General features: G+C 44.2%; 1 protein-coding gene across 1 annotated transcript in view; it reads left to right on the forward strand.

Moving 5' to 3' along the window:
- The first annotated feature begins 524 nt into the window (after positions 1–524).
- TMOD2 (tropomodulin 2) overlaps positions 525–10334 on the forward strand; it is a 54739-nt gene continuing 44929 nt past the window's right edge. The window contains exon 1 of the mRNA XM_004377667.2: positions 525–815. The gene's annotated coding sequence lies outside the window, so the exon portion shown is untranslated. The remainder of the gene's footprint in view (positions 816–10334) is intronic.

The raw sequence follows: 10334 nt of genomic DNA on the forward strand, positions 1-10334 counted from the left end.
GGAATACACAGGAATCAAATCAACTATATCTGTGGAAAAAAATGATGGAGAAGCTCAATATCATCAGTCAGAACAAGACCAGGGGCTGATTGCAGAACAGACCATCAACTGCTCATATGTAAGTTCAAGCTGAAACTGAAGAAAATTAGAGCAAGTCCACGAGAGCTAAAATACAACCTTGAGTATATCCCACCTGAATTGAGAGACCATCTCAAGAAGAGATCTGACACACTGAACACTAACGACTAAAGATCAGGCAAGCTGTGGAATAACATGAAGGACATCATACATGAAGAAAGCATCAGAAGTCAGTAAAACTGCAGCAGGCCTGGTCTCGACCTGAGCCCGGTCTTCACAAGGCTTCGGTGTAAAGATGCTCACTCACCCAAATGCTCCTCACAACTTTGACAAGCCTTCACCACCCACCCTATCTGCATCCCCGAGCTTCTCAAAAGAGGATGCACAGCTTTTTCCAAAAGCGGAGGTTCTTCCTCCCCTGCAGAGCGGTTATAGGGTCCTGACACTTATTCTACGAGAGACTGCCGGAGAAGCGTGGGGATGGGGAGCCCCAGCACAGCGCAGAGGCGCACTGGGGGGGCCTTCCTCCGTGCGGCCGCTCCGCGGAGCCCGGAACTACGCTTCCCAGCCTGCTCCGCTGCGCCCGCGCGCTGGTGCACCGCACCCTGGTCCCGAGCCGCCTGTAGATCACTGCGCCCGCCCCAGCACGGCGCAGCCCCTGCTCGTCTGGCCCTGCTGCCTTGGGGCTGAAGGACTGACGGCCCCCACAGCCGGCCCGGAGATGTGCACACGGACGGGTGAGCGCGCCGGCGGTGGGTGGGGGGCTCCGCCGGTGGGTGGGGGGCTCCGCCGGTGGGTGGGGGGCTCCGCCGGCGAGGCACTGTCTGCAGCCCACGGGCCCGCAGTGCAGCGACGGCCGTGCCCTCCTGGCCGCTGGAGGTTGCCCCGAGGCGTCGGGCTCGGCCGGCGGGAGGGCAGAGCCGGGCCCGCCTTTTTGCCTCCCCACCCCGCGAACTGCGCGGGGCTGCCGGGTGCTGGGCCCCAGCGGCGGAGGAGAGAGCGCTGCAGAGGGAGGCGCGGGCGGCGGGCGCCCGCCGGGTGTGGGTCCCACGCTTCGCACTGCGGCTCCGCAGCCTCTGCAGCCCGCCGGGCCGCTGCAGCGAGGGGGCGGTCTCCTGTCCTCCCCAAGCTTCGGGGCTGCGTTTTTCCGCGCTAGGCTTTGTTCCCTACTTTCTGCTCTCCTGTGAACGTTTGATAAGCTCCTGAGCCTTATACATCTCACTGCCTCGGTAACACAGACGACGGGAAAGAGTGGAATCTGGCCGGCGTCTTTTCCCAGGCTCCCCGAGCTGTCACTAGCCGGGCGGTGCAGCCTCTGAGAAAGCAGTGTTCAGACGGCAGCCTGTGCAGGCCTTGAGACCCTTATTTTTTTCTGGCTAAAGAAATGGTAGGATATGCTCCCTTGAGTCTTCTTAAAATTTCTCTCTTGCCTTACAGAAATTAAGATTGATTAAAAAAATAATAACAGTAAAAGGCTCACAATGGGAATTTTTAGTTAAACTATTCAAAAGTAGGGAGGTGATGTGGTCAAAATGCAGATTAGCAATGAAGAAGGCAGCGAGTGCTATGGCTTCGTCTGTGCCCATTTAACATCTGAATCACGGAGGTTCTTGGGAGGAGAAAGAATAGAAGAACATTGGAGGATGTTTAAAAGCCTGGCTCCAGTCCTAGCTCTACCATCAAGGAGCTGAGGGACCCTGGACAAGTCCCTTCACCTGTGAGCCTCCTTCTCCGTGTAAAATGGGGCTTTGTGCTATAAATTATTTCTAAGCCTTTGTTCTTCCAAGATTCTCATATCAAGGAGCTAAGGAGACGAGGGTGCTTCTGTTTAACAACATGACAAAAAGCCTGGTTGTGACAGGACAAGAGGCTTTGCCCTAGTGAGGAGGAAAGATTTTTCCCGGCTTAGGCGATCTGATATTTAAAAAAAACAAAAAACAAAAAACAAAAAAAAACTGATTTCCTCTTTTCCCTTCAGTCTAGTCCTGTAAGTATGCATTACAACTGTTTTAATTTTTGTAAATTACTCTAAATTGATAGGCTACAGTAGGTTTTTTGTTGCTGTTGTTTAATTTGTGGAGTGTGAAGTAATGGGATCAGCAGGTAAAGGGAGGAGCAAGTGACTCCTGGGGCTGGAGCAGAGCAATCAGATGAAGGGCTAGAGGAGGGGAGCTAATGGGGGGGCCGGGGGGGGGGCAGAAGTAACCAGAAAGTATATACACCGGGGAGAGAGAGGATGGGTACTGATGGGTCATTGTTGGAAAAATACGATAGAAGGAATGAGAGAACCAGAAAATCAGTGCTGTGCAAACTGTAACATAACAGCTGATTCAGGCAAGGAGTCATAAGCTGATACAAAAACTCTTTAATTGAAAAGTTGTTCGGGAACAGGATTTTCACTGTGTTTTAGAGTACCTCACTTCAGATTACTTTGTGAAATGTATCCTTACGATGGAGATCAGGAGCCAATCAAAAGTCTCCTGTTCTGATGCAGTTACAAGGTCATAACTTCACCTCCATAAACCTTTCTGCCAAGAATGTTTGTTCCTGAATCTAATCAGGAAGAAACAACCTGACAAATCCAGAATGTGGGACATTCTACAAGACAATTGGCCTGGACTCTTAAAAAATTTAATGTTATAATAGAAAAAAAGATTTGTGGGAGTGGGAGATTATTGTAGATTAAAAAACTAAAGTGATGTCACAACTAACTGGGATATGTAAACTTTGACTGGATTCTGGATCAGGGAAAAAATAACTATAAAAGACAACTTGGAGACAATTGGGGAAATTTGAATATGGTCTGTATATTAGATATTATTAGATGAATTGCTGTTAATTTCTTAGGTGTGATACTATGGTTATATGGGAGATTGACCTTATTCTTTGGAGATGTGTGCCAAAGAATTAGCAGTGAAGTGTCCTGACATCTGCAACTTACTTTCAACTGGTTCAGAAAAAACAGTATCCCAGGGAGGGGAGGGGCCTGTCAAGCTCAGGAATGTAACAAAGGTGGCAAAATGGTGACAGTTGGTGAATCAAGGAGAGTACTATGTTGTTGTTAGGTGCCATCAGGTCGGTTTCTACTCATAGCAACCTCATGTGGCAGAGTAGAACTGCCCCCGTAGGGTTTTCTAGGCTGTAACCTTTTTGGGAGCAGATCTCCACGTCTTTCTCTTGCAAACCTGCTAGATATGTTCAAACCAGCACCTTTTGATTAGCAACTGAGTGCTTAACTGTTGTGCCACCAGGGCTCATGGAGAGTAGTATATAAGTGTTTATTGTGCTATTCTTTTACGTTTTCTGTAGACTTGAACTTTTTAAAATATAAAGTTGGGGAATAAGTAAATAAAGAGTATTGCAGGGGACTTTGTGGTTAGTGACAGACAGCTGTAGTGAATCTGTTGGGAACTCCTTGGATCCAAGTTCCCACGGTTTAAGTCTTCTTTGAGTTATGAGTAGGGTTAGGGGAAGCTCCTTTTTTTGGTTTACCTTAACTACACTCCATCCCCAAGTTCCTACCTCAAAGTATTAGTAATTCCCCGAACCTTGGAAACTCTAGCCCTACCCAAGAATCATACTAAAAGCACTGTCCCTTTTTCTCTACATTCTGAGATCTGTGTTGTTGTGGAAGGAAATTTGGGAATATAGGTGATAGTTTGGTTTATTTTTGGCTTGGGGGAGGATGTTGGGGAAAGAACAAATCCCGTTTTGTGACAAAATAGAAGTTATAAATCACATACAACCAAATGTTTTCATTATAGACTACGACTGGTTCAAAGAGGTTCATAGAAGGCCTGTGCTGAAGGGGCTTCCTATTATTATACCAAGAAAGTAGAATCAGCTCTCGAGATCCAACATTTAATCTCATATAAAGAACATTTTGTGGCAAGAATATTTTTGTTTACTTGGATTTGATCTATATGTGTATCTATTTATGTATATCCACGTGCTTACATGCGTATCTAGGAAAATATTAATTTAAGGTATACACATTTACTTGTCTGAACATCCAAGATAGTATATGTGTAGATCTGTGAATCTCTCAAACAATATTTCCCAAAATATATATAATGTTAATTAGTGTTATAAGGAGAAAAAAGTGTGTAGTCAAATAGATACAGGAATCACTAGGTTAAACAAAGCTAAAAAGGTTTACTCAAGGCTTTTCAGAGCCTTCCATGGGTTAGTGCTCATTGTGGTTGAGGGTAAAGGTGGAGGTGTCTGTAAAATGTGGTCTAGAGTGTTTCTCAAACTTGTGTGACCATAGAATCTTCTGGTCAAAGCATCTTGAAGAGCAAATGGCCTTTAGTGCATTTGTGGGTGGTGGGTCAGGACATCTGAATAAATGTGTAGTTCGTAAGCATTTGTGTTTCCTACTGCCTGCAGATTAAAATCCAAATTTTAGATTCTGGCTTTAATGGATCATAGCTGTTTCACCCCAATCTACTTTTCCTATTGTAATTTCCTGGCAACCTGACATATTTCTTCCTATAAACTTTCCTGCTAAATATTTTGCTTATATACTGTGAACCAATTTTAAGTGCACCCAAAAGTCAATTATCCATAAGTTGTGAAAGCTTTGTTTGTAGTGTGAAGCAGGATGCTACTGTTCTGCTGTGGCTCTTAATGGAGCCACTTGAGTTCCTTGACCCTGGACCTGTATTTCAGAGTGACTTTCCTCAAAGATGTGATTTAGTGCTCTTCCTGCTTTTACATTTTATGTTTTGATGGCTGCCCCATCAATTATCTCTTTTCATGTGTGTCACCAGTTTTCCTGGATTCCCCTGGTGATGGCTGGGTCGGGTGGGAATAAGAAGATCTCTCTGGGACTGTGGTGACCGGAGCTCATGAAATGGCATGAGGCCATGGCAGGCCTGGACATGAAGATTAAGGAGTGAATCTGGGGGACTAGCCCCAAGAAAGAAGCAGTATGCCCCTTATCAGAGAGATTGCAGGGATCTAGATTGGTGGTGTAGTGGTTAAATGTTCAGCTTCTACCCGAAAGGTTGGTGATTCAAACCTACAAGCTGCTTTGCAGGAGAAAGATACGGCAAGGTGCTCCCCTAAAGATTACATACAGCCTGGGAAACTCTACGGGGCAATCATCTAGGGTTGCTATGAGTTGGAATCAACTCGAGGGCAATGGGTTTTTAGTTTAGAGTCTCGTGAGCTGGATTGCTCTTCAGCCAGTGTATGCAAGGATAGCAACCCTACTGTTCATAGGTGATAGCTACTTTGGTTGGGCAGTGCTCATTTCATACCAGGTGCTAAATGTTCTGCATGATAAGCAATCATGAGTCAAGGTGCACACAACACCCATAAGTCATAGCAAAGCATAGATCAGAATTTAACTGGGGTACAGATGCCCAAGAGACAAGATAGGTGGGTTTAAGACCATATAAGCAGGCAGAAGCCAAGAGGGTGCCTGGATCAAAGGACAAAGAGCAGGCAACCCATGGTGCCAGTCAGGAAGTTAGAAAACCACAGGTACCTAAGGGCAGGAGGAGGAGACTTGGCTAGAACCAACAGGAGTTAAAAACCAGGAAGACACAGACAGCTGAGTGGAAGGCAACGAGGTAAACAGAGGCCAAGAAACAGGAACTCCTCAGAAAACAGAGGATAGAGCCAGACAGAGGGACAAGGCAGCGTTGGGGGATAGAACCCACCAAGAGAGTTAGAAACCAGGTGGCGGTCTGGGCAGATAGTAAGACTTCCATGCAAAAGAGTTTCTGCCTCAGCCAGGAAGCTTCTTTGCTACTTCCTGCTCAGGTGGAAACCCATCATAGCTTGGCCAGCCTACACCATGGTGACTTGCTGTGCCTGGCAGATGCTGACCCCGGCTCTTATATGTGCTGCCTCTCCATATTTGACAGATCCTTACAAGGAAATCTGAGGGAAAGAATAGCCCCAAAAGAGATTATTTCTAGATGAAGAGAAAAATAAAATATTTTTTATTGGGAGCTTGCTATGTGCTAGCCTCATATGTACCAAGCCTAGTACATACATTATCTCATTAAGCATCACCTCAACCTTCTGAGACAAGTACTGTTCTTTGCCCATTTTACAGAAGTAGGAAATGAACCTTGGAGAGATTCACCACAGACCTGTCTACATCAGACCCAGGACTGGCCAACTCCAGGGCTCACTCTTTTAGTTTTCTGTGCTCTTCTAAACCTGGGGGAGAATCACTAATGGGCACACTGTTATAAAAAGGGGGGGGGCTGTTTTTGAGCATGTTTTAAAGCTCTGACAACTTCTGTAAGATTGGGAAATTAAGAACAAATAGTCTCAGATACAGCTGTTCATTCTGGTAAGATCTGTTCTTCATTTCCCTTTCAACTTGATCCTTCCATTGTCTTGCCATGTATTTTGCCTGAAATTCCTCCTTTTTCGACACCATTCTCTGTCCTTCATTTTCTGCAAGTATTTTGCAGAATCTGACATGATCCGTTTGGCTGCTTAAAAAAAAAAAAACGGATTTGACTGGATCTTCTTCAAAAGGATAGGTTCCAAAAAACAGGCTGTATCTGTTACATATGTGTGTTTTCTCTCCAGCTAGAAAGGAATTAAACATATAGGATCAGTTCATGTTTTGTTGGAGGGTGTGTTGATATGCTGGTTTTGTTTCAGTTTACTAATTTTAGAATATGTAGGTTTGGCTCTTATGCAAATTGGTTCACTAGTTGTCTAAAAACATATTATGAAGTATTTAAGATATATGAAAAGGAATAAAGACTAACAGCCTCTCATGTGGCCACCACCCCTCTGGGGGATAAATCATTGCCAGAACAGTTGAAGCCTGGAGTCCCCTCCTCCTCTAGAACTCCACCCCACCCCCCACACACAGTGTAGTAATGTTTTTCCCTGAGCACGTTTCCTAGGTGTGTATACTCCTAGGGAATTAGAGTCCGGTTTTGCCCGTTTAAAAAACTTTTCACTATGTTTGTTCTTAAGAACTTTTTTGGATTTACTCTTTTATAAACATCCATCTTTGATCTGGTTTGGGTTTACCAAATAGGGCTACTTGCTTTGATCTGGGTTCTGTCTTTGTTTGTAGGCAGGACCAGAGGCTGGACACTTCATGCCGTGTCTGATTTTTCTCTTGCATATCACAGCTATTCAAGTACAGTGTGGAAAGAAGAGCAAAGAAAGCCACGCTCTGTATTTTCCTTCCCTGGGCTTGTATCTTCGAGTGTTTGGAAGAGTTATTGGAGGGCCCGAGTCACCCTTTCTTCAGCTCAAGCCCTATCTCCTCTGGAAAGCGTTTTCTTCACGTGCTCTGTGTACTTGCCCACCTGGACTCCTGGAAGCCTCGTTTGGCACTTGCTCCATTCCAGCATGTACGTGCGTGTGTCATCTTGTTTCATTTGAGTGCTTGCCACAGGACAGATACTCCACTAGAGGCTGCAGCAGTGCTTTGCAAACTTTTCCACCGCAGTATCGCTAACAGTTGTTCTTAGCTGCCTTTGAGTCAGCCCCCGACTCATAGCAACCCCATGCACAACAGGATCAAACCATTGTGACCCATAGTTTTTCGTTGGTTGATTTTTCACAAGTAGATAACCAAGCCTTTCTTCCTAGTCTGTCTGAGTCCAGAAGCTCTGCTGAAACCTGTTCAGCATCATAGCAACACTGCAAGCCTCCACTGACAGACAGGTAGTAGCTGCACTTGAGGTGCATTGGCCGGGAATCAAACCTGGGTCTCCCACGTGGAAGGCAGGAAATTCTACCACTGCACCACCACTACCCACTGCCAAAAGATGGGGAGCACAAATGTGGACCCTTGCGGGGCCCAGCTGGGGGCTAAAGCAGGGCAGGCACGAGCTGGAAAAATCTATGATTTGACTTTAAAAGCTATGAGAATTTTGCATTCTTCTCCACAGTGTATTTATATTTGTTTTTTAAAAATAAGAACTAGATCTTCACCAAATCTTCAAGTCAAAGTTGTGCTCCAGGAAGATTCACCTTTTTTTTATCTCCTCTGACTTTGAGACCCCTGGTGAATTGGCACAGCGTATGCAATCTGCTTTAACAGATGCTATTGCATGGTAGTATCATTGTTTTGTAAATAATTAATGTCTGTCTTTCCCTGCTAAACTATAACTCAGTTGGGGCAGAGGATGTCATCTGTCTTGTTCACTGTTACTCTCCCAACATTGCATGGGAAAATAGGCTTTCAAAAGCTACTTGTTAAATGAAAATACAAACTTTAGCTTGAGAAGCCCAGAAATACAAAGAATTGTCCTCTGGGAGATTGTGGTGTAGTTGGAGAGAGAACCATATGTGTGACATACATGAAGAGATAACCAGAGAGCAAGAAATGACATCAAATTTTTGCCATGTTGTTGTTAGGTGCCACCAGTTTGGTTCCGACTCATAGTGACCTCATGTGCAACAGAACAAAACACTGCCTGGTCCTGTGCCGTCCTCACAGTCATTGCTGTGTTTGAGCCCATTGTTGCAACCACTATATCAATCCATCTCAATGAGGGTCTTCCTCTTTTTCACTGACCCTCTACTTTACCAAGCATGATGTCCTTCTCCAGGGACTGGTCCCTCCTAACAGCATGTCCAAAATACGAGAGATGAAGTCTTGCCATCCTTGCTTCTAAGGAGCATTCTGGCTGTACTTCTTCCAAGACAGATTTCTTCATTCTTCTAGCAGTCCATGGTATATTCAGTATTCTTCACTAACATCATAATTCAAATGCATCAATTCTACTTCAGTCTTCCTTATTCATCGTCCAGCTTTTGCATGCATATGAGGTGATTGACCCCCACGAGTCTGTCAGTTTGTTGTATACCATGGCTTGGGTTAGGCGCACCTTAGTCCTCAAGGTGACATCTTTGCTTTTTTAACACTTTAAAGAGTATTTTGCAGCAGATTTGCCGAGTGCAGTACATTATTTGATTTCTTGACTTCTGCTTCCATGGGCGTTGATTGTAGATCCAAGTAAAACGAAATCCTTGACAACTTCAGTCTTTTCTCTGTTTATCATGACATCCAGTTGTGAGGACTTTTGGCTTCTTTATGTTAAGGTGCAATCCATACTGAAGTCTGTAGTCTTTGATCTTCTTCAGTAAGTGCTTCAAGTCCTCTTCACTTTGAGTAAGGAGGGTTGTGTCATTTGCATATTGCAGGTTGTTAATGAGTCTTCCTCCAGTCCTGATGCCGCGTTCTTCATCTAGTCCAGCTTCTCGGATTATTTGCACAGCATACAGATTGAATAAGTGTGTTGAAAGGATACAACCCTGACACACACCTTTCCTGATTTTAAACTAGGTTCCATTTGAACGACTACCTCTTGGTCTATGTACAGGTTCCTCACGACCACAATTAAGTGTTCTGGAATTCTCATTCTTCGCAATGTTATCCATAATTTGTTATGATCCACACAGTCAAATGCTTTTACAAAATCAGTAAAACACAGGTAAACATCTTTCTGTTATTCTCTGCTTTCAGCCAAGATCCATCTGACATCAACAATAATATTCTTTGTTCCACATCCTCTCCTGAATCTGGCTTGAATTTCTGGCAATTCCCTATTGAAGTACTGCTGCAACTGCTTTTGAATGATCTTCAGAAAAATTTTACTTGTGTGTGATATTAATTATATTCGATAATTTTCACATTCCATTGGATAACCTTTCTTTGGAATGTGCACAAATATGGATCTCTTCCAGTCAGTTGGTCAGGTAGCTGTCTTCTGAATTTCTTGGCATAGACAAGTGAGGACCTCCAGTGCTGCATCCATTTGTTGAAACATCTTAACTGGTATTCTGTCAACTCCTGGAGACTTGGTTTTCATCAGTGCTTTCAGTGCAGCTTGGATTTTCTCCTTCAGTACCATCAATTCTTGATCATATGCCACCTCCTGAAATGGTTGACTGTCAACCAATTCTTTTTGGTACAGTGACTCTGTGTATTCCTTCCATCTGCTTTTGATGCTTCCTGCGTCATTCAATTTTTTGCCTACAGAGTCCTTCAGTATTGCAACTCGAGGCTTAAATTTTTTCTTCAGTTCTTTCTGCTTGAGAAATGCTGGGCGTGTTCTTCCCTTTTGGTTTTCTAACACCAGTTCTTTGTACAATTCACTATAATATTTTGTCTTCTCGAGCCACCCTTTGAAATCTTCTGTTCTGCTCTCTTATTTCATCATTTCTTCCATTTGCTTTAGCTACTTGATGTTCAAGAGCAAGTTTCAAAGTCTCTTCTGACATCTATTTTGGTCTTTTTTTTTTTTTTCTTTTCT

The sequence above is a fragment of the Trichechus manatus genome, unplaced genomic scaffold (assembly GCF_000243295.1).
Source record: "Trichechus manatus latirostris isolate Lorelei unplaced genomic scaffold, TriManLat1.0 scaffold00052, whole genome shotgun sequence".
Taxonomy (NCBI): Eukaryota; Metazoa; Chordata; class Mammalia; order Sirenia; family Trichechidae; genus Trichechus; species Trichechus manatus.